The sequence below is a fragment of the Balaenoptera acutorostrata genome, chromosome 2 (genome assembly GCF_949987535.1).
Source record: "Balaenoptera acutorostrata chromosome 2, mBalAcu1.1, whole genome shotgun sequence".
In the NCBI taxonomy this organism is placed as follows: domain Eukaryota; kingdom Metazoa; phylum Chordata; class Mammalia; order Artiodactyla; family Balaenopteridae; genus Balaenoptera; species Balaenoptera acutorostrata.
Window position 1 is genome coordinate 15,664,029 of NC_080065.1, and position 24,025 is coordinate 15,688,053.

The 24,025-nt window shown below is 44.7% G+C and overlaps 1 protein-coding gene and 1 long non-coding RNA gene across 3 annotated transcripts in view; one reads left to right on the forward strand and one right to left on the reverse strand.

Moving 5' to 3' along the window:
• The window catches only part of ANKH (ANKH inorganic pyrophosphate transport regulator), a 152,327-nt gene that overhangs the window by 18,921 nt on the left and 109,381 nt on the right, over positions 1-24,025 (reverse strand). The gene's annotated exons all lie outside the window — the stretch shown is intronic.
• Positions 15,275-16,981, forward strand: LOC130707289 (uncharacterized). The gene is made up of 4 exons (XR_009007185.1): positions 15,275-15,360; positions 15,513-15,599; positions 16,378-16,426; positions 16,908-16,981. It is a non-coding gene; the product is annotated as an uncharacterized LOC130707289 (long non-coding RNA).

The window sequence follows — 24,025 nt, forward strand, 5'->3', positions numbered from 1 at the left end:
TGACACCACTAAGCCCCTCTGTTCTCCATCTGGTATCTGTCTGTGCCAAAGACACCCTACAGGCCCCTATCAAGGCCACGTGCCGCCGAGGTGCTTCTTCAGAGTTTTCAGCCCCACACACCTACAGCCTAGATTGGGTCTTTCTAGATCGGTGTAACTGAATGCTCTCGGTCTAGTCTGGGGCTTCAGCAATCACAGGTTTAAAGGGAAGCAATGCCACATGGATCGACACTTCCTTTCTTTTTCTCCCTGAAGTCTCTGAATTTGACCCTTTGCCTTTGCTATACTTCCAGTATGAAAATGCTCCTTACCTTCCAGCAAGTTCTTTAAAACAAAGTGACTTATTTCCAGCATTGCCCAGAAAGAAATACATGCAACTCAGAAGTAGGTTTGGTGTTGGTTAAAAGCTGCAATCCCTATATGCAGATCAAATTTTTCCAAGAAACATATTGACCCCTAGCATCATAATCAGATGAGATTTAACCAGTCTGTTTCAGAAAACAAGAAGCTCTAGAAGCTAATCTAACAAAGAATATTTCAGGAAAAGTGTCTTTCTGATGAGTTCATCCAGAGTAGTCTTGACCTAGAACATGCCCTCCTAGTTGACCAGGACTTGCCGTGTTCCTCAAATATTTGCAGAGCCTAATGACGTTGACTTTTCCAAACCAGAACGCAAACCTAATAAACTACTGACAGTGAACATGATTTGTTCCTGGGAGTAGCTGCAGGGTTGGGTTTTCTGCTGCTGAGCTTGCTGTCAACATTATCTCATTAGGAAGCAGCCAGCAAAGCACAACAACCCACTCCATGCCTGCATCTTGGTTCTTCTATTTATTCTCCAATAAAAGGAACCAGGGGTCCTTGGAGAAATGGCTCACTCTAGGACTAGGGTGGGAAATATACAAGATGATCAGCTTGGAACAATACATCGAAGGACACAGGAGTCCAGAAGAGAGAGCTCCCACTGGCAAAGCTGGAGGAATCTGAGCAAGAAAAAATGATGTAATATTGAATTATGAGCCACAGCACAGAGTAATACCCATGAGTCTATACTGATATATATAAACAAATAGGGACAAATCTCCAGCACAGAATTACAAGTAATTTCTGTAGAATCCTCCCCCCTTAGGGAGGTGGAGGCATATCTCCCCACTCCTGGAGTGTGGGCTGATCATAGTAACTTCCTTCCAAAGAAGGACAAGAAGGAAAGGGGGAAAAAAACCTTCACGGTGGAGAAACCTGGCAAACATAATGGGCCAGGTGATCAAGGTAACATCATCAGTGATGTCATGTTGATAGCATGTTCTCTTGAGGAGATGTGATGAGAATGGCCCTTTAACTATGTGGTTTTCCTCCCGAAAGCCCATATGCCCAGTCTAACCATGAGAAAAACCCCAGACAGACCCAAATTGAGCGACATTCTACATAGTGCCTCATCAGTATTCCTTGAAACTGACAAGGCCACAAAGACAAGCGAAGTCTGAGAAACTCTCACAAACCAGAGGAGGCTAAGGAGACAAGATAACTAACTGTAACGTGGTAGCATGGTTGGGATCCTAGAACAGAGAAAGGACACGGGGAAAACGCTCATGAAATCTGAATGAACTGTGGAGTTTAGTTCACAATAACGTACTGGGGTTGGTTCCTTATTTGTGACAAATGTACCACAGCAGAGGAAGATGGAGTGTGGGGTGAAGGGTCTGTGCTATCTTCACAACGCTTCTGTAAATCTAAAATAATTCTGAAACAAAAAGGTTAAAAAAAAAAAAAGAAGGCCCATGACCCACTCCTCTTTTATCTGACAGACTGTGACTCTTTTTCTGAGGTCCAGGCACTGACCATGAAATTTTTACTTTGAATTTTGAGATACTTATTTGTTGTTTTTCTTTTTCTTTCTTTCTTTTTTTTTAAATCAGTGACTTGTTTGCTTGCATCATTTTAACCCATTTCTTGGGAAGATTCGGCATCTACGTCTATGACAACAATGATGGGGATATTAAAATAGCAAACACTATATAGCACTTCTTATGGGCTGGGAACCAGAAGAAATGCTTTGTACACACTAAATCATTTCATCTTTACTTTCCTATGAGAGCTGTACTATTACTACCCACTTTACAGATGAAGAGACCAGGCACATAAAGTTTTCTTCACTTGCTCAAGATCACACAGCTAGCAAGTGGCCCAAACAGGACCCCTGACCCCTGCCTCTCTGGTTAAGCCCTCAAACATGTGATTAGCATGTCAGTGTTGTGGGCATGATTCCAGGGTAATTTTCAGGACAGGATCACTGCCACCTACTATCACAGACAAATTTACAAATGTACACGATGATGAATACACACTGATTCATTCACAACATTTATCTGCCCCAATGCAGCTGGAGAATACCCGAGCTCCCCTGTGTATCTTTGTGGGGATAGAGGTATGGGTCTTATACCTGCAGCAGATCACAGTTTCCAGGTTGGGAGAGACAAGCGTGGTTTCTACAATCTCAGATTCTCATGCATCTCTCTAGGGGTCTCCCCATTTGAACCCCTACCCTAGACACTGATGAAAACAGAATCTACTTCAACTATTTACATTGTTTTTTAAAGTTTAAGTAAATGAGAGTATCATGTTATTTAATACATTTATTAATAACATTACTCCATCTATTCTTATTTACCCAGTGCATTATTTACCTATCTATTCTAGATGAATTTTTGTTTGTTCTTCTTTCTCTAGTTCCTTTAGGTGTAAGGTTAGATTGTTTAAGATTCTTCTTGTTTCTTTTTTTTTTTTTAATTTTTTTTTTTTTAATTAATTAATATTTATTTATGTTTGGCTGTGTTGGGTCTTCGTTTCTGTGCGAGGGCTTTCTCTAGTTGTGGCAAGCGGGGGCCACTCTTCATCGCGGTGCACGGGCCTCTCACTATCGCGGCCTCTCTTGTTGCGGAGCACAAGCTCCAGACGCGCAGGCTCAGTAGTTGTGGCTCACGGGCTCAGTTGCTCCGCGGCATGTGGGATCTTCCCAGACCAGGGCTTGAACCCGTGTCCCCTGCATTGGCAGGCAGACTCTCAACCACTGCGCCACCAGGGAAGCCCTCTTCTTGTTTCTTGAGGTAGGATTTTATTGCTATAAACTTCCCTTAGAACTGCTTTTACTGCATCCCATAGGTTTTGGATCGTTGTGTTTTCATTGTCATTTGTCTTTAGGTATTTTTTGATTGCCTCTTTGATTTCTTCAGTGATCTCTTGGTTATTTAGTAATGTATTGTTTAGCCTCCATGTGTTTGTGTTTTTTACGTTTTTTTTCCCCTGTAATTTATTTCTAATCTCATAGCGTTGTGGTTGGAAAAGATGCTTGATATGATTTCAATTTTCTTAAATTTACTAAGGCTTGATTTGTGACCCAAGATGTGATCTATCCTGGAGAATGTTCCATGTGGACTTGAGAAGAAAGTGTAATCTGCTGTTTTCTGATGGAATGTCCTATAAATATCAATTAAATCTACCTGGTCTATTGTGTCATTTAAAGCTTGTGTTTCCTTATCAGTTTTCTGTCTGGATGATCTGTCCATTGGTGTGAGGGGTTAAAGTTCCCCACTATTATTGTGTTACTGCCCATTTCCTCTTTTATAGCTGTTAGCATTTGCTTATGTATTGAGGTGCTTCTATGTTGGGTGCATATATATTTATAATTGTTATATCTTCTTCTTGAATTGATCCCTTGATCATTATGTAGTGTCCTTCCTTGTCTCTTGTAACATTCTTTATTTTAAAGTCTATTTTATCTGATATGAGTAATGCTACTCCAGCTTTCTTTTGATTTCCATTTGCATGGAATATCTTTTTCCATCCCCTCACTTTCAGTCTGTATGTGTCTGTAGGTTTGTAGTGGGTCTCTTGTAGACAGCATATATATGGGTCTTATTTTTGTATCCATTCAGCAAGCCTGTGTCTTTTGGTTGGAGCATTTAATTCATTCACGTTTAAGGTAATTATCCATATGTATGTTCCTATGACCATTTTCTTAATTGTTTTGGGTTTGTTTTTGTAGGTCCGTTTCTTCTCTTGTGTTTCCCACTTAGAGAAGTTCCTTTAGCATTTGTTGTAGAGCTGGTTTGGTGGTGCTGAATTCTCTTAGCTTTTGCCTGTCTGTAAAGCTTTTGATTTCTCCATCAAATCTGAATGAGACACTTGCCAGGTAGAGTAATCTTGGTTGTAGGCTCTTCCCTTTCATCACTTTAAAAATATCATGGCACTCCCTTCTGGCTTGTAGAGTTTCTGCTGATAAATCAGCTGTTAACCTTATCGGTGTTCCCTTGTATGTTATTTGTTGTTTTTCCCTTGTTATTTTTAATAATTTTTCTTTGTCTTTAATTTTTGTCAATCTGATTACTATGTGTCTTGGCATGTTTCTCCTTGGGTTTATCCTGCCTGGGACTCTCTGAGCTTCCTGGACTTGGGTGGCTATTTCCTTTCCCATGTTAGGGAAGTTTTCAACTCTAATCTCTTCAAATATTTTCTCTGGTCCTTTCTCTCTCTCTTCTTCTGGGACCCCTATAATGCAAATGTTGGTGCATTTCATGTTGCCCCAGAGGTCTCTTAGGCTGTCTTCGTTTCTTTTCATTCTTTTTTCTTTATTCTGTTCCACAGAAGTGAATTCCACCATTCCGTCTTCCAGGTCACTTAACCGTTCTTCTGCCTCAGTTATTCTGCTATTGATTCCTTCTAGTGTAGATTTCATTTCAGTTACTGTATTGTTCATCTCTGTTTGTTTGTTCTTTAATACTTCTAGGTCTTTGTTAAACATTTCTTGCATCTTCTCGATCTCTGCCTCCATTCTTTTCCCGAGGTCCTGGGTCATCTTCACTATCAATATTCTGAATTCTTTTTCTGGAAGGTTGCCTATCTCCACTTCATTTATTTGTTTTTCTGAGGTTTCATCTTGTTCCTTCATCTGGTACACAGTCCTCTGCCTTTTCATTTTGTCTTTCTGTGAATGAGGTTTTTGTTCCACAGTCTGCAGGATTGTAGTTCTTCTTGCTTCTGCTGTCTCGAGATACCTATTTGTATTTCAAGATACATTCATCTCGAGTAGAGTGTAGACCACTCCAGACAAACCTTCTGTCTCCATGATCATTGGCTTCTTTTAAAAAAAAAAATCATGTTAGCCTCTGTAGAAACTAACCAAAGGGATGCAGCCCTTTTATTCACAAGCTTAACATGAAGTTTCTGGTCAGCATATGTGTCACGGTCACATTTCTAATGAGGGTTTCGTTGGGCAAATCAATGAGTAATCTAACACCTCCCTTAGAAGCAATCTGTTAGCAGACTTCGGCTGTATGTAGTTGTTCTATATTGGGGGCAGTATTTAACCTTTCACTTCTAAATCCATGCAATAGTGAGCTAAGTTCTGACACAGTTTTACCATGTATTGAGATTCCCAAATAGGATTAGAGTGTACAGCAAGGATGAAGGAAGCCCCAAAACTTACAGAAATAACACTTCTGGGCCTAAGATGTTACAGTCTGAATCAATGTGACTAGAACCACACCACAGGCATCTTTCCCAAGACCTTCCTCAACCACAGAGTCAGTCCTTGACTTGCCCTGGGACTGAGTCTCTTTCCCAAGAACTTGGGATTGGAATTTGAAGAAGCTAATCGTCTCCGTCAGCATTTGAACTCAGAGAACTTAGAAACCCAGCCACAGTGGGACAGCGTTCCCGTGCGTCCTGAAAGGATTCCATTCCACGAAGGAACAGTGCCAAGAACTCTGGCTTTGACTTAATTTCCAGAAGCTGTTGACCACGCTTTTGAGGAACTCACAAAGCTGTCTCCATTACCCTGAATAATCAGGATTAGCATCAAGTCAGACATTCTGAACCCCTGCATTTAGAAGAAGTGAAATACATGCAGCTGTTTTGAATTAAAATAGCCGGCCCTGGGCATCAGTCTTATTTGGAGGTTTTACTTAGAAAGAAGGGATCAACTTATGTTTAACTGGGGCTAAGTCTCCACTGGGTAAACCAGTGGTACCCCTCAACAATGCCGCCCACAAAGCGTAGGTTACAGGCTTGGCTCTGGACGGTGTGCCTGATGAGTAAGTTGACTTACATTCTGGTGCCAGCTCCTTAGTGCACCTCAGATGACCAGACCGCCAGCACATCTGGGGGCCCAGGCTGAGGAGCCCGGGATCTGCACAAAATGCTCCCACCATTGCCGGGCACGGCGAATGTGATCAATCTCAGCTATCATCATTGTAAAAGGTTTCCTGGAACCGCAATAAAATACCAACGGTGGGGTCATCTGCAGGTGTTGAGATTAGGACTGATTTTATTTCCTCTTTGTACTTTTCCCTGTTTTACCACAAAGAGCGGGTCTTCTTCCTTCTGGTTCAGAAAACATTTTAGAATAAGAAGGACCCCGTGTGTCTGTCTTCACAGGTAAAGTCAACCTTCGTACGTGCCGATGACAGGGATGAAGCAGTCTTGCTTCAGAACGAGGGGTGGCTTTCAGAGGTGTCTGCTGGCTCGGTTTTCAAACTGCATCTAATGTCACTCCAGGCAGAAGGCACCCTGATTCGATGTACTTGAGTGTTGAGGTCGGAGGCAAAAGAAGGCGGACTCGATCGGATACACACACGCCTACCTCGCTTGAGTCTTCAGAGACCCGGGAATGCCATTTGGCCTTTGGTTCTTAGCATCACGATACTGCGCTGTCTGCACACGTGTGGTGGGAGTGGAGGAGGGTAGGGGTGGGGCAGGGGCATTTCCCGAAGGGTTTTGCAGGTCATGGTTGTGGCTCTGGGAGCCTCGGGACTTTTTGGACTGGAGGAGTGATGCGATTGGACTGCTGTTTTGACAGCTCTCCCAGGGTCGTGTGAGAACAGACTGTGGAGGAGAGGCTGCTGTAACAATCCAGGTGAGAGATGGCCTCGGACCAGGAGGTGAGAAACGGTCAAAGCTGGAGGCGCCTGAAGTTAGGGCTCCTGGGGTGTGCCGATGGGTCCCCGTGCAGTGTGAGAGGGTGTGATGTGACGTGACTGAGCAAGCTTCGCTCTCCTTCAGGCTGGAGGCCCGGCTGCCCACGGGGGCCCTCCCGGCCCGCGCTCTCCACAGTTACTCTCTTTGCTGGCGGCTGCCTGAACTAGATGGGGCTGTTTCTAAGAGCTTTCCTCGTGCCATCGGTGAGCTCACGAGAAGTCCCCACATCCCCAGCGGAAGGACAGCATTTCAGCAGGACTGACCCTTCAGAACCAGGGTGAGTCCCAGTGCTGAGGGAAAAAAAGTGCTGTTTTACTAGTGTGGACATGCTCAAGCAGACCATGTGTGAAAAGGCTGACGAGCCCAATTTCTGGGGGGCAGCATTAAAGGGGGTGACGGGAGCAAGCCTGTGCCCATCTCCAGAGGGAACGGGCTGCTGCCGCTCGGAGCTGCCGATCGGGGACCGCCGACCCATCCTCTGAAGGGCTGAACAGCCACGTGGGCATGAAAGCGAAGGGGCGGCACGGGAGGAGGCGACGGAGACAAGCACTTCTGGGCAGGACAGAGTCATGGGTAGGACAGTGAGAATTACAGTAGTATACAGTGAAGAGATACATAAAAAGGGTGACTTCTTTTTTTTTTTTTTTTTTTCCACACACACACACTGTATTTTATTTTTACAAGAGATAAATAGACTGACACCAAGCATTGTACATGGATGACCACAACAAAAGCAACAATGATTGCAATTCAAAAGGGTGACTTCTGATGAAAGGTCAGGCCCGCAAAAGTTTCAGTAGGCTGAAACAGATGGAGTAAACCACCTCTATTACTGACAGAAACAGAGCTTGGTTTTCGGTTAAGCTAGGGAGTGTGGCAAAGCCTGGTACCGAGTATTTAGGTACCGCCTAATATTCTCAGCATGGCTTGTTGACAGTTACAATTATTATAAACATCTACCTGGAATATTTTCATAGGGGAGTTGACGTAACCATGAACAGTTACAGCACATTTTTGATAAAATATTATATTAACATTTTCAGATGTAATTTTGAAAATCAGCTTAAGAATATGAAAACTAAGTCATCCCTGTTATCATTTAGATTCAGTGAAATTGCCATATACACACTTAAGAGCAGTTGGTGCATTTTTCCCATGTAAGATGACTGAATTCTTGGTAAGAAACAAAGGGTTGATTGAAAGAAACAACACACTTCAAACAGCAGGGGGCGCCATGCACCAAGGCCGCAGGTGGCGCTCCAGTTGTGGACTCCCGCCCATCCCATCTATAGCTGCAGAATGGTAATTCTTTCCTTACCCGATCTGAAGAATATTTAGAAAGTTCCAACCTTAGCTTATGTTTAGCCTTTACTTTTTTTGACTGCTAGTAGTCAAATTGGAACTTGCTAGAGGCTGCGTGTGTTGGGGGTGGTATGGAGAGTGATTATTTAATGGGTAGAGAGTTTCCGTTTCACAAGTTGAAGAGTTCTGGGGATGGATGGTGAGGACAGCAGCACAACAATATAAATGTGCTGAACTGTACACCTACACACGGTTCAGGTGCTAAGTTATATGTGAGGAGTATTTTACCACAATTTTAAAAAATAAAAAAAAAATTGGAACCTGCTTATAACAACACAATATGCACGTGCATTTGCTAATTGCTTTAAGAACTGCACGTGTGCACTGTTGGTGGGAATGTAAATTGGTGCAGCCACTACGGAGAACAGTATGGAGATTCCTCAAAACACTAAAAATAGAGTTGCCATATGATCCAGCAATCCCATTCCTGGGCATATACCCAGACAAAACTATAATTTGAAAAGATACATGCACCCCAACGTTCATAACAGCAGTATTTGCAATAGCCAAGACATGGAAACAACCTAAATGTCCATCGACAGATGAATGGATAAAGAAGATGTGGCACATATAGACAATGGAATATTACTCAGCCATAAAAAAGAATGAAGTAATGCCATTTGCAGTAACATGGATGGACCTAGAGATGATCAGACTAAGTGAAGTAAGTCAGAAAGAGAAATACAAATACCATATGATATCACTTATATGTGGAATCTAAAGTATGACACAAATGAACATATCTACGAAACAGAATCAGACTCACAGACGTAGAGAACAGGCTTGTGGTTGCCACGGCAGGGTGGGGGGGAGAAGGGATGGATTGGGAGTTTGGGATTAGCAGATGCAAATGATTAACATCATTTATAGAATGGATAAGCAACAAGGTCCTACTGTGTAGCACAGGGAACTATATTCAATATCCTGTGATAAACCATAATGGAAAAGAATATAAAAAAGAATGTATATATAGGTATAACTGAATCACTCTGCTTTAGAGTAGAAATTAACACAACATTATAAATCAACTATACTTCAATAAAATAACTTAAAAAAAGGAATGCACCTGTGGATTTGTACTGTCATTCTATTACGAGGTAGAGATTTGGGGACCAGTCTCAATTGTTTTAATATCCCCTGAACAAACCAATCGAACCCTCAAATCTACAACATGTGATGACTTAAAAAGCAAATGCTGGATGACTGAAGCTTTGGGGAGAAGTGTGAAGGGGGGCAGAGGCTCAGTGGGAAGGAACTAACTCTTATCAATTACTTACTATATGCCAAGAGCTTTCCATAGGTTATGTCATTTAACCCTATCCCAGTCCCAGCATCGTGGCTTTGTTTTTGGCTCCTCTATTGAGGACAGCAGGGCCCAGAGGGGCTGTATGACTTTCCCCAGGTCACCCCATTTGTAAAGGGTAGGGCCAGGATTTCAAGCCCGGCCTTGGGGACTCAGAAGCCTTGCTCCCCCCATGTCTCTGGGATGTCTAAAGGCGCCCAACTGGCCCAGTGGTACATGGTACACAGACACTGTGAGGGGCGCCAAATGAGCAAGTCTTAAATTCAGCATCTTTGGTCCTTTTCGTCCTTCCCCCATGCACAAGAGGTCCTTTTCTTCTCCCGGATAATGTGAACAATGAGAAGGCAGTCTCGGGGCACGGGGGTAGGGCAGCCCAGCAGAAACAAAGCCTCAAACAGGCCGTCGTTGTTGGAGACACAGGGCCAGCGTGGTACCACGATCAGAAAAAGTCCGGTAGTGTCCACCACCCTGATGGCTGAGGGACAGCTCGTGGGTCAGTTTAGCCACAGGAAGTGAGACTGGGTCACCCTCATGAACTGAACTTTTAACTCTGAGCACAGGCTGAGGTCCTATGGGATGGTGGGTTTCGCTGTTTCTCAGCTCAGATTCTGCTGCTTTCCAGCGCACAACTGAAGGACTCAGGGCTGAATACTGTACTGAGAGGCAGCTCTGACTGCTGGGACGCAACTAAGAAAAAGGGATTCTTGATGTGCTTGCTGGATGTTGACGTATGTTGGACGCTGAAATATGCTATCCCATGAAGCAGCAACAGAGGAGAATTAGTGTGCCGACCAGAGCACTCGAGATTGTCCATTATATACGGAAATGGAAGTAGGGGAGCTCACCCTGAACTGCAAGATGCAAAACTGATCCTTAAATGATGAAAAAGTCCTCTAACTGGGGGGAAACTGAGGCTGTGACAGGCAGGACTGGACGAGACTCCAGGCCTGTGACCTGCACGCAGGACGTTTTCTGGTGTTTTCTACCGGCAGTGCCTTAGCCAAGCTGCCCAGACCTCGCGGGGAGCAGGTGGCCAGAGCTGACCTGGCAGGATTAGGGCGCTATAAATACTGCCACTGTCAGTGACCTCGCTGCCTTTCAGAGGTGGTGGCCACTCTGCGGGGAGGGGCAGAGTGGAGTTCCTCTGTTTGTATCTGTGGGATTTGTGCCTCCCGAGGACATACCTAGTGTGAACAGCAGAAGTATTTTAAGATTAGCTGAACCTCCCCGAAAGGGATTATTTCAGTGTGTCACAGAGAAAGAAGCTGACGGTACAGAGTTTTTCGACTGCTTCTTTCTCTGATGGAAAGCCTTTTTGCTTTCTTTCCCTCTGGGAGGGTCCCTGTGAGGCCCTGAAGTTCTGAAGCTTTAGGACTAAAATGTTTTAAATATGAAACATCATCACCTTAAATTTTACAGTGGCCTCCACCCCTTGGATGGCACGTATTTTCGCGCTAGCTTTGGCAAGATGGAACAGGCACCCGGGGGTGTTGCAATTCCGTGCCTGGTTTCTGGAGAGCACACACTCACCCCCTCCCTCCCCAGCAACCTGCACGCTAGCCCCCCAGACGAGGATTAGCTCAGGACGCTGGGGACCAAGACAAAGAACAGCGCCATTGGACGGAACTGTGACCATCAAGGAGGAGACGGCCACTCATGTGGGAGAGAGTGACCACGTTCTTGTTAAGTTCACAATGACCAGGGAAATTTAAAAAAATGAAATAAAGAAAAGAGATTTCAAAATTTGTGGGAAAGAGGCAAGTAAGATCTGATACCACCAGAGATTCTGAAAGGAGCTGGAAACCTCTCAAAAGAGAAAATTTCTCCCCCAACCCCTGCGACAAGCCGAAAAGAGAACAGAAGGCAACTGAAGACGTCAGGTGGTCCCCAGGCTGCTCTCGGCGGTGGGGGAAGGGAACATGCCAGCTGGGGAAGGGGGTACTGGCCATCTCCCTGCCTTCATTTGCCGGCTCACAGGCTCTCTCTTCCCCAGTTCCCGGGAGGTAAGCCTAGATAAAGTCTAAGAACTACCACCTTCAAGGGCTCACAATCTCGTGGATGAATAAGGACAGGAAGGAAAAGCCCAGATACGCTGAACGGGTGCAAGTGCTGAGATCCAGAGAAAGGGCTTTACAAAACTATACCCGAGGTAAGAAGAGGAAGAGGAAAGAACCCGTAGGGGCCGAGGGTACATTCCAAGCCCCTCCTTTGAGTCTGCCTTTTCCACGAAGGAGGGTCATCTTAAAATAAATGAGCAAACATGGTTAAAAGGAATCTGAAGACCGGAACTGATAAGAGGGAGTGAAGCATTTTGCCTGTGCAAGTCCCAGATCACTAACATCATCTGAAGTGAAAACACTCATTGGCGTGGCTGAGAAAGCAACGAATTGGGGAGATACCAGGAGCCTCGAGGTTGGCAAATACCCCGAAGATGGATTCGAGAAGGGGCCAGCCCCCGACTATCATGGGAATATGGCCAGCTGGGTCTTACTGTTGGCTAACAGTGCCATGTGGCTAAACAAAGAAGCCCATGTAGGCTTAGGCTGCATTAATGAAAACTATAAAGTCAAAACTGGACAATTCTAGTCCATTAGCCGAGGTCAGACCTGATTTGGCGTTTGTGCTCCGCGTTCTCAGAGGACACTGGCAAACTGCAACAGTTTCAAGGAGCACAAGCAAAACACCGCAGGGCCTGGAAGCCAAGCCCGTTAAAAGGGTCTGGAAATGGGCTTTGGCTGTTTGAAGGGCTGCCACGTGGAAGAGGGATCAGATGGACACTAAGGGCAGAGGTGAGGACGCCGCCTCACCAGCCCTTCGTCTGCGGACACTGCAGTCCGTCTTCTCAGCCTCCTTCCCGCCTCTCAGGCAGTCGGATCTCAGTTACTTCTATAGTTTTGATTCTACAGTGATCTACTGATTCCTGCAGCAATCAGTCTGTTATTACAACAATGGGCTTCATATATGAATTCACTCAAAAAATAATTACCGGGCACCTGTCCTGTGCCGGCCACTGTGCCGGATGCCGGGCATTTACAGCGGCGAACATGGCAGAGTGACGCCGGTGCTCACGGGGACCCGGTGACTCCAGAGCGCTGCGTCATGATGGGGGACTTGGGGCATGACGGGGACAGCGGGGGCCTCAGGGGGTGGGACCAAGCCACATACGCTGAACAAGGAGGCAGGCAGAGGGTTTCAGGCCAAAGGGACAACGTGAGCAGAGGCCTGGGCTGAGAGAACACACAATGGCGCCTCAGCTCCAAGTGCTGGGCGTGGCTGGGGCGGGGAGCAGGGCGTGGAGATGCACCTCGCACTGCTTGTTTAGGGCTTGGGTTTACGTGGCACGGAGAGCCCCTGGAAGGTCTGTACACCAGCCGCTCCGCGAGGACTGGTTTGGGGGGAAGTGTGTAGAAGAGCCCCACTGGGGGCTGGGGTCCCAGCCGAGCGGGAGCTGTAGAAGCAGAAATAGGGATGCGGTGTGGGGAAAGGAGGAGAGGGAGGCCCGAGGGGTGTTTAGGAGGAGCCTAAGACCCGGCTCTGTACCCGGGGAAGAGAGCCGAGCTGAGGATGAGCCCAGGCTTCTGCCTCTGGCAACACCCAGCAGGCAGGAGTCCTTGCTAGTCACTGAAATAGGGAACAGAGAGGAGAAAAAGCTCAGGGCCACGAGCAGGCCATGAGTCCGCTTTGGGACAGGCTGAGTTGTCAGTGCCCGTGGGAAATCAGAGTGCATCTCTGGGCGGGAGGCAGTTAGATGTCTGGGCCCGAAGCTCAGGAGGGAGATGGGAGTCAAAGACGCTGATGTGGGAATCAGCCAGGCACGGCACCTGAAGCCACGACCTGCAGAGAGAGGGCTTAGGAGGGCGATGGACAGAGGGGGTTGCTCGCTCAGAGTGAGGAGAGGGACGTCCCACCGAGGAGCCTGTGCGGCAACACTCAGAAAGGGAGAGGGAGAAGCGGCCAAGGAGGGGGCCGCAGGAACCACGGGAAATGAGCAAGGGATGCACGCAACGGCAGCATCAAACTCGGCAGGTGAGCACCGGACAGCGCCCGAGGGAGCTGGGGCGTGAGCCCGCAGGGACCGGGGCAAGCTCTCTAAGGAGACAACACGGAGCGGTGACGAGAGCGCAGCCCACAGGAACGATGTAGGAAGGAAGTGGGGCCCTTCGCCCCTGAAGAGGGGGGCGGGGGGCTGCGGTGGGAACCGCAGATGGCACAGGTGGGGAGCACAGATGGTGGCCAACAGCGGCGGGAAGGGTGGGCTTGAGGTGCTTTTGCGTAATTCTCTCAAGGAGCTTGGATGCCAAGGGGAGGAGAAACGTAGGGGGGCTGCTGGATAAAGACATGATTTTTATGCTTTCTTTAAATTTTTTTTTTTTTTATAAAGTTGGGAGACTTGAGCATATTGAAACGTAGGTAAGGAAGGAGAGATTTGTGAGAAGTTGGCAGTGGGGACAGGGAGACACTGAGCAGAAAGGATGGCTGAAGTCGTGCAGGTGCGTGCATGGGGGTACCACTCAGACGGGGGCGGGGGGCTGGGGGGGACGTCCCTGCCTCCACGGCTGCGAGCACACAGAGGCCGCTGGCCTGCAGGACATCCTGCTTACTGTACATGTGACCCCTCAGTCCAAAATAGCATCTCCCTCCTCCTCTTGCCTTTTACTTCATTTTTTTCTCCCAAGCAGCTGTGTTTCCCTGTAGAAGGCTGCATTATGGCTACCCAGAGAGATATTCCCTTCCTAATCCCCAGAACGAGTATTCATTCCTTTATATGGTCAACAGAGGTGATTAAATTAAGGATCTTGAGATAAGATTGCTTGGGAATGTCTGGGTGGGCCCTAAATACCCGTCACGAATGTCCTTGTTATAGAAAAGGGAGGCACACAGAGGACAAGGCGATGTGAAGACAGAGATTGGCGTGATTCAGCCAAGGAATGCCGGCCGCCACCAGGAGCTGGAAGAGGCAAGGAATGGATTCTTTTCTAAGGCCACTGGAGAGAATATGCCCCGCTAGCACCTTGATTTCAGCCCAGTGAACTGAATTTCGACTTCTGGCCTCCAGAACTAGGAGAGAATAAATTTCTGATGTTTTAAGCCGTCAGGTTTGTGGTCATTTGTTACAGGAGCCACAGGAAACGAACGCACCGTCCAACACCATAGTGTATGTTAATTGCCTATCTTCTCCATGAGATTATGAACCCCCCCCTAAGAAAAGAGACTTTGTGTGTTAGTTCCACCATGGTAGCCCTGGGACCTGGTATGGAGCAGGGGCTCAAGCATTTGTTGAATGACTGCATGAACAAATACGCACGTGCTCCTTCTCTGGGGAGCTGTGCTGTAAATAGAGAACCCCTAGGCATCACCCATCCCACTGAAAGCGTTCCATCGCCCACTCTCTAGACAAGTTTGGCAACGCATCCAAGTGTGCTTAAAAATCTTTCCTCACTGGCATTTCTAATATTTGGTTGGTGTGTACTGATGTATCAGACGTCTAAGCCAGAGGACTAAATGTATCAATTTCTCTCTTTCAGCACTCACTGAAACTTGTGGGTAACTGACATTTCTGAATTAACAAGACGACCAAAGGCTGGATCGAACACTGTCAGCACCGGGGATTGGAGGCTTTAAACAGGAAGGGGTGATGGGACATCCAAAGAACTTTCCCAAGTTCTCAGGGAGAAAAACACGCAATATGTGTCTCATGTGTGGGTGAGGTCTGTCTAGAGAAGGTATGTATAAATCTATCAAGAAGCTGAGTTTATTTTAAACACCAAAAGAAAAGAAATCCCACAGAAATTTGGAAGGGTATTATAGATATCACTAGAAAAATTCATAAAATTATTCACTGGCATCGAATATACCAGTAGCCATTTATTTACAGATACAGCCATCCTTTCCTTACATGGAATGCCACGTGTCTGGGGACCAAGGAGGAGAGAGCTGGCATTCTTTGCTTCCAGCGTGCCAGGTGCTATATGCTAAGCTATTACCCCTTTGCAAAGTCTTATAAGGTGGGTATTCTTCTCATGCCCACATGGCAGCTGGGGAAGCCCAGGCTTATAGTTTTCAGAGACCACCCAGCTGGTGAGTGGTAGGGTCAGGGTTTGAACCCAGGCCGTGGGGCCTCCGGGCCCACATCCATGAACACTGTGTTATGTGGCCCTGAATTCAAGCCTAAGCTACTCCCTCTCCTTTGGCTCTCTGACCCTCCCCAACCCACCCCTTTTAAATCAAAATCCGCAAAGAGGGCAGTCAAGTGTCACTGAGAGCTCAGGGCCCTTGGCACCATGCCCAGCCCTGCATCTGAATCCATCTGTGGTTCACAGGGCCGGCTCTCAAACCTTCTTGCTTTTGTTTGTTTGGGTAAGGGCCAATTCATTCCTCGAGCCACATTGGTTAAGAGCCATCTCTGAGGGAGGATTAAAGGCAGGCCTTTGAAAACTGTCTGGTACCTGATTAATGATGAGGAGCTTTCCCAGGCACTATTATTTGCCACACGTGCTTTTTCTCAGTGTCACATGGTGGTTCTTTGAGGCTGGCCCTGGGCTCAGAAGGTTCAAAAAGACTCCGGAAATAATCTCACGGCACAACTCAATCGTGTTTCCTTCACTGCCTGAACAAGTGGGCACTCCCACCCAGAGCTGGAAATGCAGTAAAACGGTTTAAGATAAAATAAAGAACATTTTCAGTAAAGGCCATGTATCAGTTAGCTAAGACTGACTTTACTTCCCCGTTCACTCTCTTAGTCTGCCTGCTGGTGCAGAAGACACCTAAGTGCTGGGAGAAGTAAAGCAGGTATTAAATTCTCCGCTTGCTGTTTCCGTAAGACATCTCTGTTCTTGTATTTCCCGCTTCTCCAGGTGAGAATCTGAACGTAGGGTTTGCTTAGAAATACTGTTCATGCAGGTCAGCACTATCCCCAGATTTATGTGCTTAATTATGTCTTTGCTGACGGGGCTTTAAGGGGGTGAGGGTAGAGCGTGGTTGGTATCACAGCATCCAATAGAAGTACCAGTGTTTGATTTATGTTACCTTAATGTTTTGGGGGAAATACCTCTGTGTAACCAGAATAATCCTTGATTGTTTTCTCTTGTTTCTGGGTCCAATGTTCTCTGGCTTCACTAAACACAAAATGATCACTTAGCGCACCTAACGGCGTTTTATGTCCTCACGTGCTGATTTCACTACGTCTATTCAGTGTTTCCTGAGATAATTTACAAAAAAAGTTTTAAGATATTTTACATGGGCTTTGCTGACTCCTTACATGTCTTATCAGCATAAATCAACAGGATATCCAAGTTCACCAGGAAGTTGCTTGTGTTCAGAGCCCAAAGCACCTGGGAGCGAGAGCAGATGCTGAAATCAGAAAACCGAGCGGCCACGAATATCATGGCCTTGTTTTGTCCACACGTCTCATCGTGATTATTGTTGGGAGGGTCTGGACCACACATCTGACCATTACATACTGTAATGTACCCACCGGATAAGAAGAAAAATGCTCCCCTACTGTTTCTGTCTTTAAGCTGAGATGAATAAAAGTGATTTTTTAAAAAGCCACAGACAGTCATAAAATACAGTTCCTGGAAGTCTATGAATTGATCCCCACTGGGTTATCTTGATATTGTGTGGAACGATTCCTGACTGCCTTCTCCCTCTGATAAATCTGCTTTTGCACCAGAAAAGCCTCGGAGTGGAGCCTGTGAACCAGATCCTTGATGTGAGGCTGGGGTCCGGCAGGCAGCATGGGGAACATGCAGGATCCACGGGCCAATCAAGGCTCTTCTGCAGGAGCTGGGGGAGAACACAGGTGTCTTCTCCCTGGTTCCCAAACCCCTTCAGGTGGCGGCTCTGCACCTGTTCTTTATAGAACACAGGTGCGTACTGACAGGTGACGCTGAAACTAAGTAATTTTTACGGTTTTGTGCCAAATCAGATACTACCGTTTATGCAGGAAGCAGCAGAAGGGATCAAGGTTTTGAGACAATTTGGGGGTATAAATACAACTGGATAAAATACTAGCAACTTAATTTGTTCCTTGAAAATTGCGAACATGGTTCGGCTTTTCAGTGCTAGTGATGGTGGTTCTGCAGGGCCGGGGTGAGATGCATTGGATTCTTCAACTAATGGAAAGCAGAATAAAGCCAAAGAGCAAAACAACCTAAATAGAACACTGGGACTTCTACTGGATGCTATGACGTCAACAACCACCCCCCCTCAAAAAGAAGCCCCATCAGCAAGGACAGAGTTAAGCACATAAATGTGGGGACAGTGCTGACCTGCACGAACAGTATTTCTAAGCAAATCCTCCACTCAGATCCTCACCTGCAGAAGCTGGAAACACAAGAATACAAGCGTGTTATGGAAACAGTAAGTGGAGAATTTAAAAAGAAAGCAAATCAGTTGATTAGTTAGTTCTGGTCAATCGATCCACGTGGCCCTAAATGACAAGAGGACTCCGTTCTTCCAGAAACACCAGTGTATGAGTTTGCTACGGCTGCTGTAACGAAGTACCGCAAACCGGGCAGCCTAACAATTTACTGTCTCATAGGCCTGGAGTGACACCAAAATCGAGGTGTGGGCAGGGCCACGCTCCCTCTGAAGGCGCCAGGGAAGAATCTGCTCCAGGCCTCCCGGTTTCTGGCAGCGTCACTCCAGTCTCCACGTACCGCCCCCCAACCCCCCGTGTGCGTGTCTGTGTCCACACCCCCCCTCCTCTAAGAGCACCAGTCAGACTGGATGAGGGGTCCACCTGACTCACCCACCAGGACCTCGTCAGAACCCTATTTCCAAATAAGGCCTCATTCTGAGGCACTGGGGCTAGAATGTCAATATAGGAATTTGGGGTGGACATAATTCACCCCATAATCATCAGAATAGAAGATTCGGGGTCGAGTGCAGAGTCTCACTTTCCCTTTTTACCACGCATTGACGTCAAAAGGCAAGGTTCAGGGTGGATCCAGAGTAAAAACCTATTTTAACTCTTTTTTTAAAAGAAATAGATCCTTAAGTAGTAACAGCCACTGGCCTCAGATACCCTTGCATCCTATTGTGTGAGGCACTGTGGTTGGATGGCAAGTCTCCCTTCTCTCTCTGCCCTAAGTGATGACAACACACACACACACACACACGCGCACACACACACCACCACCACTGCTGCTGCTGCCGCCATCACCACGCAGCCTCCATTTGCTGAAGCTGAGGGAGGCCAGTGGGAAACAGCCTGGAGACCCTGGCACAGTCCCATGACCTCAGCGTATTTCGAATCTGGGGTCATGAAGCCCACCCTGGAGCAGCCTGTTAAGAATCACTCTTCACGAGTCCCTCCCATCAGGAAACTTCCACAAGCCTCTTAGATGGCCTCATCCACCAGAGGGCAGATGGGAGAAGCAAGAATAACTACAATCCTGCAGCCTGTGGAACAAAAACCACATTCACAGAAAGACAGACAAGATGAAAAGGCAGAGGGCTATGTACCAGATGAAGGAACAAGATAAAACCCCAGAAAAACAACTAAATGAAATGGAGATAGGCAACCTTCCAGAAAAAGAATTCAGAATAATGATAGTGAAGATGATCCAGGACCTCGGAAAAAGAATGGAGGCAGAGATCGAGAAGATGCAAGAAATGTTTAAAAAAGACCTAGAAGAATTAAAGAACAAACAAACAGAGATGAACAATACAATAACTGAAATGAAAACTACACTAGAAGGAATCAATAGCAGAATAAGTGAGGCAGAAGAATGGATAAGTGACCGGGAAGACAGAATGGTGGAATTCACTGCTGCAGAATAGAATAAAGAAAAAAGAATGAAAAGAAATGAAGACAGCCTAAGAGACCTCTGCGACAACATTAAAAGCAACAACATTCGCATTATAGGGGTCCCAGAAGCAGAAGAGAGAAAAAGGACCCGAGAAAATATTTGAAGAGATTATAGTCGAAAACTTCCCTAACGTGGGAAAGGAAATAGCCACCCAAGTCCAGGAAGCCCAGCGATCCCATACAGGATAAACCCAAGGAGAAACACGCTGAGACACACAGTAATCAAATTGGCAAAAATTAAAGACAAAAATTATTGAAAGCAGCAAGGGAAAAATGACAAATAACATACAAGGGAACTCCCATAAGGTTAACAGCTGATTTCTCAGCAGAAACTCTGCAAGCCAGAAGGGAGTGGCATGATATACTTAAAGTGATGAAAGGGAAGAACCTACAACCAAAATTACTCTACCTGGCAAGGATCTCATTTAGATTTGATGGAGAAATCAAAAGCTTTATAAACAAGCAAAAGCTAAGAGAATTCAGCACCACCAAACCAGTTCTACAACAAATGCTAAAGGAACTTCTCTAAGTGAGAAACACAAGAGAAGAAAAGGACCTACAAAAACAAACCCAAAACAATTAAGAAAATGGTCACAGGAACATACATATCGATAATTACCTTAAACGTGAATGGATTAAATACTCCAACCAAAAGACACAGGCTTGCTGAATGGATACAAAATCAAGACCTATATATATGCTGTCTACAAGAGACCCACTTCAGACCTAGGGACACATACAGACTGAAAGTGAGGGGGTGGAAAAATATATTCCATGCAAATGGAAATCAAAAGAAAGCTGGAGTAGCAATACTCATATCAGATAAAATAGACTTTAAAATAAAGAATGTTACAAGAGACAAGGAAGGACACTACAAAATGATCAAGGGATCAGTCTAAGAAGAATATAACAATTATAAATATATATGCACCCAACATAGGAGCACCTCAATACATAAGGCAACTGCTAACAGCTATAAAAGAGAAAATAGACAGTGACACAATAATAGTGGGGGACTTTAACACCTCACTTACACCAATGGACAGATCATCCAAACAGAAAATTAATAAGGAAACACAAGCTTTAAATGACACAATAGACCAGATAGATTTAATTGATATTTATAGGACATTCCATCTGAAAACAGCAGATTACACTTTCTTCTCAAGTGTGCACGGAACATTCTCCAGGAGAGATCACATCATGGGTCACAAAGCAAGCCTCAGTAAATTTAAGAAAATTGAAATTATATCAAGCATCTTTTCTGACCACAACGCTATGAGATTAGAAATTAATTACAGGGAAAAAAACGTAAAAAACACAAACACATGGAGGCTAAACAATACATTGCTAAATATCCAAGAGATCACTAAAGAAATCAAAGAGGAAATCAAAAAATACCTAGAGACAAATGACAATGAAAACGCAACGATCCAAAACCTATGGGATGCAGCAAAAGCAGTTCTAAGAGGGAAGTTTATAGCAATACAATCCTACCTCAAGAAACAAGAAAAATCTCAAATGAACAATCTAACGTTACACCTAAGGAACTAGAGAAAGAAGAACAAACAAAACCCAAAGTTAGCAGAAGGAAAGAAATCATAAAGATCAGAGCAGAAATAAATGAAATAGAAACAAAGGAAACAATAGCAAAGATCAATAAAACTAAAAGCTGGTTCTTTGAGAAGATAAACAAAATTGATAAACCATTAGCCAGACTCATTAACAAAAAGAGGGAGAGGACTCAAATAAATAAAATTAGAAATGAAAAAGGAGAAGTTACAACAGATTCCGCAGAAATACAAAGCATCCTAAGAGGCTACTACAAGCAACTCTATGCTAATAAAATGGAGAACCTGGAAGAAATGGACAAATTCTTAGAAAGGTATAATATTCCAAGAATGAACCAGGAAGAAATAGAAAATACGAACAGACCAATCACAAGTAATGAAATTGAAACTGTGATTAAAAATCTTCCAACAGGGCTTCCCTGGTGGCGCAGTGGTTGAGAATCTGCCTGCCAGTGTGGGGGACAGGGGTTCGAGCCCTGGTCTGGGAGGATCCCGCGTGCCGCGGAGCGGCTGGGCCCGTGAGCCACAATTGCTGAGCCTGCGCGTCTGGAGCCTGTGCTCCACAACGAGAGAGGCCGTGATGGTGAGAGGCCCGCGCACCGTGATGAAGAGTGGCCCCCGCTTGCCACAACTAGAGAAAGCCCTCGCACAGAAACGAAGACCCAACACAGCCATGAATAGATAAATAAATAATAAATAATAATTAAAAAAAAAATCTTCCAACAAACACAAGTCCAGGACCAGATAGCTTCACAGGTGAATTCTATCAAACATTTAGAGAAGAGCTAACACCCATCCTTCTCAAACTCTTCCAAAAAATTGCAGAGGAAGGAACACTCCCAAACTCATTCTATGAGGCCACCATCACCCTGATACCAAAACCAGACAAAGATACTACAATAAAAGGAAATTACAGACCAATATCACTGATGAATATAGATACAAAAATCCTCAACAAAATACTAGCAAACAGAATCCAACAACACATTAAAAGGATCATACACCATGATCAAGTGGGATTTATCCCAGTGATGCAAGGATTCTTCAATATATGCAAATCAGTCAATGTGATACACCATATTAACAAATTGAAGAATAAAAACCATATGATCATCTCAATAGATGCAGAAAAAGCTTCTGACAAAATTCAACACCCATTTATGGTAAAAACTCTCCAAGAAAGTGGGCATAGAGGGAACCTACCTCAACATAATAAAGGCCATATATGACAAACCCATAGCAAACATCATTCTCAATGGTGAAAAACTGAAAGCATTTCCTCTAAGATCAGGAACAAGACAAGGATGTCCACTCTCACCGCTATTATTCAACATAGTTTTGGAAGTTCTAGCCTTGGTAATCACAGAAGAAAAAGAAATAAAAGGAATCCAAATTGGAAAAGAAGAAGTAAAACTGTCACTGTTTGCAGATGACATGATACTATACATAGAGAATCCTAAAGATGCCACCAGAAAACTACTAGAGCTAGTCAATGAATTTGGTAAAGTTGCAGGATACAAAATTAATGCCCAGAAATCTCCTGCATTCCTGTACACTAATGATGAAAAATCTGACAGAGAAATTAAGGAAACACTCCCATTTACCATTGCAAGAAAAAGAATAAAATACCTAGGAATTAACCTACCTAGGGAGACAAAAGACCTGTATGCTGAAAACTATAAGACACTGATGAAAGAAATTAAAGATGATACCAACAGATGGAGAGATATACCATGTTCTTGGATTGGAAGAATCAATATTGTGAAAATGACTATACTACCCAAAGCAATCTACAGATTCAGTGCAATCCCTATCAAATTACCAATGGCATTTTTTACAGAACTAGAACAAAAAATCTTAAAATTTTATGGAGACACAAAAGACCCCGAATAGCCAAAGCAGTCTTGAGGGAAAAAAACGGAGCTGGAGGAATCAGCCTCCATGACTTCAGACTATACTACAAAGCTACAGTAATCATGACAATATGGTACTGGCACAAAAACAGAAATATAGATCAATGGAACAGGATAGAAAGCACAGAGATAAACCCACACACCTATGGTCAACTAATCGATGACAAAGGAGGCAAGGATATACAATGGAGAAAAGACAGTCTCTTCAATAAGTGGTGCTGGGAAAACTGGACAGCTACATGTAAAAGAATCAAATTAGAACACTCCCTACCACCATACACAAAAATAAACTCAAAATGGATTAGAGACCTAAATGTAAGACCGGGAACTATAAAACTCTAAGAGGAAAACATAGGAAGAATACTCTTTGACATAAATCACAGCAAGATCTTTTTTGATCCACCTCCTAGAGTAATGGAAATAAAAACAAAAATAAACAAATGGGACCTAATGAAACTTCAAAGCTTTTGCACAGCAAAGGAAACCATAAACAAGAAGAAAAGACAACCCTCAGAATGGGAGAAAATATTTGCAAACGAATCAACAGACAAAGGATTAATGTCCAAAATATATAAACCGCTGATGCAGCTCAATATTAAAAAAAAAACAACCCAATCCAAAAATGGGCAGAAGACCTAAACAGACACTTCTCCAAAGAAGACATACAGATGGCCAAGAAGCACATGAAAAGCTGCTCAACATCACTAATTATTAGAGAAATGCAAATCAAAAGTACAATGAGGTATCACCTCACACCAGTTAGAATGGGCATCATCAGAAAATCTACAAACAACAAATGCTGGAGAGGGTGTGGAGAAAAGGGAGCCCTCTTGCACTGTTGGTGGGAATGTAAATTGATACAGCCACTATGGAGAACAGTATGGACGTTCCTTAAAGAACTAAAAATAGAACTACCATATGACCCAGCAATCCCACTACTGGGCATATACCCAGAGAAAACCATAATTCAACAAGACAAATGCACCCCAATGTTCACTGCAGCACTATTTACAATAGCCAGGACATGGAAGCAACCTAAATGCCCATCATCAGATGAATGGATAAAGAAGATGTGGTACATATGTAGAAT